The sequence below is a fragment of the Eumetopias jubatus genome, unplaced genomic scaffold, assembly GCF_037043125.1.
Source record: "Eumetopias jubatus isolate StellerSeaLion01/CBP00866 unplaced genomic scaffold, mEumJub1_p1.0 scaffold_17, whole genome shotgun sequence".
NCBI lineage: Eukaryota > Metazoa > Chordata > Mammalia > Carnivora > Otariidae > Eumetopias > Eumetopias jubatus.
The window spans coordinates 81,477,950-81,486,632 of NW_028274823.1; the positions used below are offsets into that span (position 1 = coordinate 81,477,950).

Here is an 8,683-nt window from a genome sequence, read left to right on the forward strand (position 1 = left end):
AGAGCCAACCAGGTGGTCCCCGCATAAACATGACCGTGACCGGAGGTCTCATCCGTTCCTGCCTCCAGTGGATGGACAGAAACTGGAAAGGGAAATGAAGATGTGCCCTGTTTATTGCAATTCCTGGCTGTGGGTGCAACTCAGTTTAACAAGCATTAACCCAGACACAACATGGGGTTCGGTGCTGGGCACACATGGCTGAGTAAGACATGATTCGCCACCCCTAATAACTTACATCTCTGTTTTGTTCTCTGTTCCAGAGACTTCGACATAATTAGGATTCCCTGGGCAAAAGCTAGTTACTCCAAAGCGATGGTTCTCGAAGGGAGGCCCTGAGCAACTTGTCAGATATGTGGGAACTAGTGGATCTGAATTGCTGGGGGTGGAGTCTGAGTTACGTTTAAATTTGAGAACCATTACTTTATATTAAGCACATAAGCAATGCCTCCCTTATTTTCCTTGTAAAAGTTTTGCCAAAGATCACTTGTGGCTACAAAAGAGACCACTTGTGTGTACTTTGTATACGCTGTTTGGTTATAAAATGGTGGGACGCATACGACCTCTGAAAACATACCAGTATCCTAGAACTGCCCTACATAGAATGTTCTAGAGCAGAAACATATATTTATTTACTGCTAGATCAATGCATCATTATTTCTTGAGCTTCTATTATGTATCTGATACTACAGATTACATTGCAATGAACCATTTCACGCATATAGCTTTTTTTTTTCCTCTGAATGAATTCCATGGGATAAACGTGTGGGAGGAAAAACAATCAGAGCATCTTTATAGTTCTCGATGCTTGCTGCCATGATGCTTTCTAAATGGGTTTGTCCTCAGATGATGTCAGCTGTCCTGTGAGCGGCGAGCTTCATCACCAACTTCCCCGCACAGGGCACAATCCTTCTATTTTTATGTGTTTAAAATATTGCCTCAAGGCGGCTCAATTCTACTTTCTTTGTTTTCTAATGAGGTCGTAGATTTTTCCCATGTGTTTCTTTAATAATTGCCTTGCCTCTTGCATGACTCATCTGTGGATGATTTCTTGCTTATCAGAGCTATCACTTTAACAAATACTCACTCAAGAAGTTCCTATTAGACTCTGCGAACAGAAGGTTTGTTCTCAGTGATTGAGAGCATGGAATTAAGCATCAGAAAGAATAAAGAATCCTTCATCTGAGCCATTGGTAGAACTTGTATAGAAGTATCTGTTTGAGTTTTTCCTGGGCTGCTTCTAGCCCATATGGAGTATGTCTGTATGAATCAGAAAAAAAAGATGTCTCTTGCTGGGGTTGCTGTCCCATAGCCCCGGGGTTGAGGCCTGATGAGCAGAGAGTTTCTGTCTTCAATCAGCTCCAGAGCCCACATGCCCCTACCCAGTGAACAGTCTGCTCCACCTTATCCTACTGCCCTGGGTCTGTCACCCCCAGTTCCTATGCAGAACTCCCGATTTTCTGAAAACCAGGACAAAGCAGGAGGAATTCTGCTATTTCCCTACTTTTATCGCCAAAGTTTCTTGCATGATGGTTTTCAGATTTGAGGAATGGCCCCACCACTTCTGGTTGTCTTTTCCATGGTTTGGAAGGAAGCCCTGGGCTTAAGCAGGTGGGACCCTAAGAAGGACCCGAGAGTTGGAGGCCATCTCCTGCCATGGCTCGTAGAAGTAAGTGCTGTGTGTGCCACTGTTCGTTATTAGTGAGAACAGGGGAGACTGTGTTGCTGAAGTCATTTCGGTGGCGTCTAAGGCAATGCCCTACAGGACTCCCTCCCCGTCGACTTTGGCATGTTCAAAGAACTTTCTGGCTCTACCTTGCCTTGTCCCCGACCACTGAGCTCTTAGTAACTCTCCTCGTTCTTCCAGATGTTGACACTCATTTGCACCATCAGCAAAATGCACTCAAGCCTTTCCCAGCTTACAAGAAAAATCCCTTGTTCCATGCAGCCCCTTCTCTAGCCATAGCGCTTTCTCCTTCACCTGACAGCCAAACTTCTGTACTCCTTCACTTCCCATGCACCACTGAGTCTGTGGAGCCGGGTCTCCACTCCAGGAAGCCCTCTAGAGCTGTTCTCACAATCCTACCAACCTAAGCCTTCATTTGCCGTGCCCAATGGACATTATCCAGTCCTTATTGCCAGTGGCCTTGAAGTTCTCCCCTCAGTTTCCCTGACTGCAATCTATAGACCTTAGTAGGAGTGTGACTCAAACAACCAAATGATAAAATAAATAAATATATATGTATATCTATGTACATTTACATAGGAATATACTCAATGGTCAAGGAAATGTTAATACTGGCCAGATTTTGGATTCTATTAAGAAAATACTGTTGATTTTTCAGGTGTGAAAACAGTCCTTGTTTTTAGAAATATCTACTGAAATGCTTAATACTAACATGGTGCAGTGTTGAGGATGTTTCAAAACAATCTAGGCAAAGGGCATGGGCTGGGGGTACAGAGGAAACAAGACTGGCTCTGAGTGATATGGTCACCAGCCTCCAAGATGGCCCCAGTGGCCACCACCTCTTAGTATCCATGCTCTTGTGTATTCTCCTCCCACACAGGATAGAGTTGACCTATGTCACCACAAGATGTGGTGGAAATGAAGGTACCTGACTTCCAAGGATAGGTCACATACACCTTCTGCCTTGCTACCTCTAAGATCACTCACTTTGGGGAGGAGCCAGCTAACAGGCCATGAAGACACTTGAGCAAATCTTTGGACAGATCCACATGGAGAGAAAGTAAGACCTTCTGCCAACGACCGGCACTAACTTGCCAAGCATGTGAGGGAATCACCTTGGAAGCTGATCTTCAAGCCCCTGTCAAGCCTCTGATGACCGCAGTTCTGGATCCACACAGCTAAGCCACTCCTGGATTTATGACCCACCAAAACAGTATGCAATAACGAATGCTGTATCGAGTGGCCAAGTTTTGGGGTCATTTGTTACCTGCAGTAGATAACCAGTACAAGTGAAATCACTGAAGCATGACTTCATGACACTATTCTCCCAATTTTACACACATTCAGAATTTCATTATCAAAATATTTGAAGGCCAATATTAAAAAAAAAAACCAAAATCTTGGTGTTTCTTAGAATTCCATTATCCAGCCTCTTCTCTACACTCTACTTTTATGCTTAAATGAATGATATCGTGCTTTCATAACTTTTTGCCTCCCAAATATCTAACTCCCAGACCTCTTCACGAAGCCAGATCCATACACCTAACGCCAAACATGTCCTCCCAAACCTGCTCCTCTCATGGTTCTATCGTGGATGTTATCATCATCTGACCAGTTACCCAAGTCAGGACCTGGGAGTCATGCTGGACCACTCTCATCCCCTAAGCCAACCACTTTCCAGGTCCTGTTTTTTTTCCGTCTGCTAAGGGGCTGCTTACTCCCTCTCCCTCCCCCTTCTCCATCCCCACTTTCGTGGCCCTAGCTGAGACTCTCCTCATTTTCTTCACACCAACCTCTTATGTCACTGTGTATGCTTAGGGTAGCTAAGCTATGGGAATGGATCCAAATACACAATGACTCGACATAATAAACGTTTATTTCTGGCTCACATAACAGTCCAGCGTGCGTTTCCAGAAAGTAGGGAGGCCTGTGCTGATGGCAGCACCAGGATCTTCCTGACTTGGTTTCCAAGGTCTCAGCCCGGTTGGCCAGCAGGAGGAAAAGCATAAAGCCCAGCGCAGGGGAGGTCTCAAAGGCCCTTGCCAGGATGTAGCATAATTCCCTTCTGCACACATTGCATAGACTGGGATAAGGACATACAGCCACACCTACAAGCAAGAGAGACGGAGAAATGTGGTCTAGCTGTGTATCCAGGCAGAAGACGGACGTTTTGGTAAATAGCTGGTGTTCTCTGCTAAACATCTTTTATTTGTCCATCCTTCACTGTGCTACCGGAGTGGTCCAACATGGAACTTGGGTAATACTGGGTGGTGCCCAAATTTGCCATGTTCTCTCCTATGCTATGTCTTTACCCACTTTTCCTCTCACTTTTCTACCCACAGAGCTCCCACGCATCCCTCAAGCCTCAGCTCAAGAGTCACTTCCTCTTGGAAGCCCTCACTAATGCCCAACCTCCACTCCCACCCGGGCAGAGGTAGAGGCTGGCTCCACCTTCAGCTCCTTCGCAGCTCCGACCCACCTCCAGCCCACAGCTATCAGCTGATCTCGTTAGTCCATGCTGGTATACGTGTCTCTCCCGAGGGAAGTGAGCTGGCTCAGGGGGAAAGCAAAGCAGTAGCTGTTCTGTCTACTCTCTTCCTGTCTGCCATCCTTAGCTTTCTCCATTTCAAATTCCACTAGCAGCCAAAAATAAGCACCAGCATATAGAGAAAATATCAGAGAGGTAAATAAGAAGTTCCCTCCTCCTGTTGGGTAAAGGGCACCACCAGCATCCACCGGGGCTTGCTTCATCTGCCCTCATCATTTACACCAAAATCACCAACGTTCCATGCTCTTGATGTCGCTGGGCCCCCCTCCTCTCTGTGCTCTCCACCCTGGCGAGTCCTGCCCTTCCCCCTCAATCTCTCCTCCTCCTAACTGACCTCCCTCTCCTCAGGCTTCCCCTTCCACCACCGGGTGCGGATCCAGGAGAGGGTTTTCCGTGACGCTCTCCCAGTCCTAGCCGAGGCCAACTCCTCGCCCTAAGCGCCAGGAGGTCCCAAATTCTTTCCAGCTTCATCCCCTGCACACCTGCCATCCACTGAGGCTCTAACCCCAAATTGCAGTTTGTCATTCCTTGACTCTAACAGAAGCTTTGACCCCTGTCTTTCAGAGTGTCCTTCCTCCCCAACCCCCACCCCGCCCTCTCCTACCATAGAACTCTTCATTAGGAAACCACTCAGAGAATAGCTTTTTCAGAAGCCATCCCAGCGCACAGAGGTCCGTAAAACCTGCTTGCATAGGATTTACCACAGAGCTACTTCGGCGCCCAGCGCATGACAGTCCTTATTGAGGCATCTCTCTCCCTATGCCCCGCGGTGGCCTCACTCATCCCCGGCTTACTCTGTATTCTCAAAGAACTTTCCCCCTGGCCCCCAGTTCTGGACAGAGAAGGAAGACACCAGTGAAAGATTAGAAAGCTGGAAACCCAAAGGAGTCAAGATACCTACCCCCTCTCCTCAGCCTTCCGGCATGCTCCTGACAATGTTCCTGGACACCCTCCCGCCCCCATCCTACCTCCATCTCCCCCCAGAGGACCAGCTCCCCCCACTGCCCCGTCAGGTGCCCCCACCACACAGCCACACTCCCCCTGACCTGCCATAGCCCTGGGCCAATGGCACTTCCCTGCTTTTGCTAATCCCTAGGTTGCCTTAACATACCCTTTGACACCTCAGTTTCCCCCTCATCAGGTAACCAAGTCCCTGTATTAAATCCCCTCTGGTTTAAACTGTAGAGTGCTTCCGTTTTACTGAGTGGATCCCAACGCAGATACACCACCTCTAAATCAAGATCCTCCAAGACAGGAACCATGGATGCCACCAGTGCTCAATAAATGTTCATTTTGAGAATGAGGAGAGCCCTATGAAGCTCTACCTTCAGTTAAGCAATGTAGAGAAAAAGGGGAGCCCTATCTCTAAAGATGTGAGTGGCCCCCACAGGTAGGTGATCACAGGAAACCTTTCAAACCAGCCAAGAAATAACCGTCTTATGGAGGGGCCTTGACAGAAACAAGCAGGAAATTCTCCCAAACTGACCCTGACCCCTGGCCTTCTTCACTAAAATCAACCAGTATTCCATTAAAAAGTTTCAGCCACAAAACGGGGCATTCTTTCCTTGTGATTCACATTACCCAGAAGTCTCTGGTTTCCCGGAATTTGTGTTAAGTAGTAGCTTTCAAAGATGATAATATTTGCCAACAATCCCTGGGGCACCACTTTACATTTTCCTAAAACAAAAAGGGGATTATTTTGTCCATATTTCTCATTTCTACAGGCTTTTGCATATAGCAGCTCTTCCCCCTCTGGCATTAAGTAGCAATACTGTGCCTTAAATTAGGAGAATTATGCTTTGTCTTTAAACATCAGTTGTCAATTAAGGTTGACAAACAAGCTTCCTGACATTCTCAGGAACATCTTGCCCAGCATGTGGTTACTAATTTCTCACTCCTTTTGTGAAACACTGGTCACAGGCAAGCAGGCAGAAATAAATACGTGAGCGTTTGATTTTTTACCAGCTCCCCAAGCCCCACCTTCTCGATTCTCTGCGCCTGCATTGTCCTCCCGAGCAATGAGCTTTGAAGATACGTAGAAAAAAAATGAGGCTGTGATGATTGTCGATGGAATCAATTCGAATAATTCTCTGTTGACAAAGTGTTATTTTTCTCCTCTGGCTTTTTTTCATCCTTCTTCCTAATGCAGGAGGGAGTTTTATCAGTCTTCCTCCTGCCTGTGGATCTGTGGTCCAGATTTTGGCTTCCCTGTAAGGTCCAGTTCAAATGTCAGCATCTCCTCTGTGAGATGCCCATGATGCTCTCCTGCATGACGTAATCTTTCTGTCCTCAGGGGAGTCTTTTCTCCACTTATCTTGTGCTGCCTTTGTAGACGCGCCATCCATAAGCTTCGTGAAGGCAGACAGGTTCTCTATGCCCCTGTGCCTGTTTTGTTAAGTGCTCCACACGTATATACCCAATTAATTTTTCAAGATTCAGCCCCATTTCTTTCTTTTTTTTTAAAGATTTTATTTATTTATGTGAGAGAGAGAGAGAGAGAGAGAGAGAGAGATAGCGAGAAAGAGAGAGAACATGAGCAGGGGGTGGGAGGGAAAGGGAGAGGCAGACTACCCGAGGAGCAGGGAGCCCAGTCTGGGACTCGATCCCAGGACGCCGGGATCATGACCTGAGCCGAAGGCAGATGCTCAATCAACTGAGCCACCCAGGCGCCCCAGCCCCATTTCTTTCAAAAGCTTGTCCTAACCAACCCCAGATTCACTTATGCCTGCTTCTACATACATGTGTGTATACATACATGTACTCATACATACATACATACATATGTTTATCCACATGCGTTCTTATGCTTTCTTTGGATAATTCAATATAACAACCATCCGAAGCAAGCATCGTTATCCCCACTTCACAGATGAGAAAACCGAGCATCAGAGACTTCTCAGTAATCAGGTTACAAGCTGGCTGAGCAGCAGACCTTGTACTCAAATTCAAGAATGCGTAATTCTACAGGGTTCTTTTTACTACACCGCCGTGTCCCTTATCGCTCTAAGAGGCTTCAAGTCTTCTTCACTTTCCAAAACCAACAGCAGAGTAATATAATCCTTCCAGGGTTACATTAATTTTAATATCTCTATTCCTTTGAGATTGTTTCTGTTTCTGTTCTTTACCTCATGGTACGCTGTGCTTGGGAAAGCCTTCTGCCTACGATGGGTGCCTGCAACCTTGGCTGTCTTTTCCATATAGAACGTATTTTGCTTGGATTTCTCGCAATTCTTATACTTTAGGAAAGTTTCCCAAAACACACTGAAGGTTTTGTTGTCTGTATGCACATCTCCTCCTTCCTACTGGTCACCCCTCCCTTATGCCGGACCATCTCTTTACTAATATTTCATTTGAGCATGAATTGGCTAGCTTCCCCCTTCACTTATACAACCTCATTGTAGAAAGGATAGAAAATTTCTTATAAATAAAAGGAAAATATTAATAATTAGAAATCCTACCACCCAGATGAGTCTTAAGGAGGGCACTTGTTGTGATGAGCCCTCGGTGTTGTACGGAAGCAATGTATCAATGAATTCTACTCCTGAAACCAATATTACACTATATGTTAACTAACTAGAATTTAAATAAAAATTTAAAAAAACAAAACAGACTGCCCCCCCCAAAAGAAATCCCACCACCCAGAGAAAACACTATTATTACTGCAGTCTCCCTCTTGCACTATTTTTACCCATAAAAATGTATTTGTATACATGCATACAAATTTTTTAAAATAAAATTATATTATGCACGAGTTATTTTTAACTAAAAATTTGTCATTTAGTGTTCCACGAACTTTAAAAAGAAGAGGGTTTTTTTCAATAAAATTTGTTATATATTAAATCTTATTAATTTATACTATTCAATTTATCTATAACCAGATACTTTTGTCTCTTTGATTAGGTAAAAACTCAAAGGAATTATGCTAATGTTCCCCAACACTATTGTTTTGATTCTTCTCTTCACAGATTACAAATAGATTTTGTATTATGTATTTTGCTGTTCAGTGCCTATAATTTGATTACAGTAATTTTACTGTAAATCTATTGAAGTTTGTATATGTCAACAATAAAACAGCAATCCTTTGTCCTATTTGTTGATTTTTACAAGAACATAAAAACTTTTTATGTTAAAATTGGCACATATGTATTGAGTACCCACTGTGTACAAGACACGGAGGACAGAGTGGGGAACAAGAGACAGAGCCCCTGCCTTTACGAAGCCTATGTTCCCATCACAAGGAAGACTTTGCTAGGTAAAGTATGAGTAAGTAATTCCACTGGCTTGAATTCAAGAAAGTCACCAAGATATTTCCAGGTGCTGTTAGTTTTGTCATGAATTTGTGCACGGGCGTATCTGGATCTTTCTCGCACCCTTCCGCTCTCCCTGTTAGGATCGCCATTTCTTTGTCTACCTGTTGCAGCTCTGTGATGTTCCTTCCAGTTCTCTGCTCT

At 44.9% G+C, this 8,683-nt stretch overlaps 1 long non-coding RNA gene across 1 annotated transcript; it reads right to left on the bottom strand.

Annotated features, from left to right (window-relative positions):
* Window positions 1-3,542: 3,542 nt before the first annotated feature.
* Window positions 3,543-7,817, bottom strand: LOC148162231 (uncharacterized). The gene is made up of 2 exons (XR_015767088.1): window positions 6,213-7,817; window positions 3,543-3,792 (listed from the first exon to the last, which is right to left on the bottom strand). It is a non-coding gene; the product is annotated as an uncharacterized LOC148162231 (long non-coding RNA).
* Window positions 7,818-8,683: the final 866 nt, after the last annotated feature.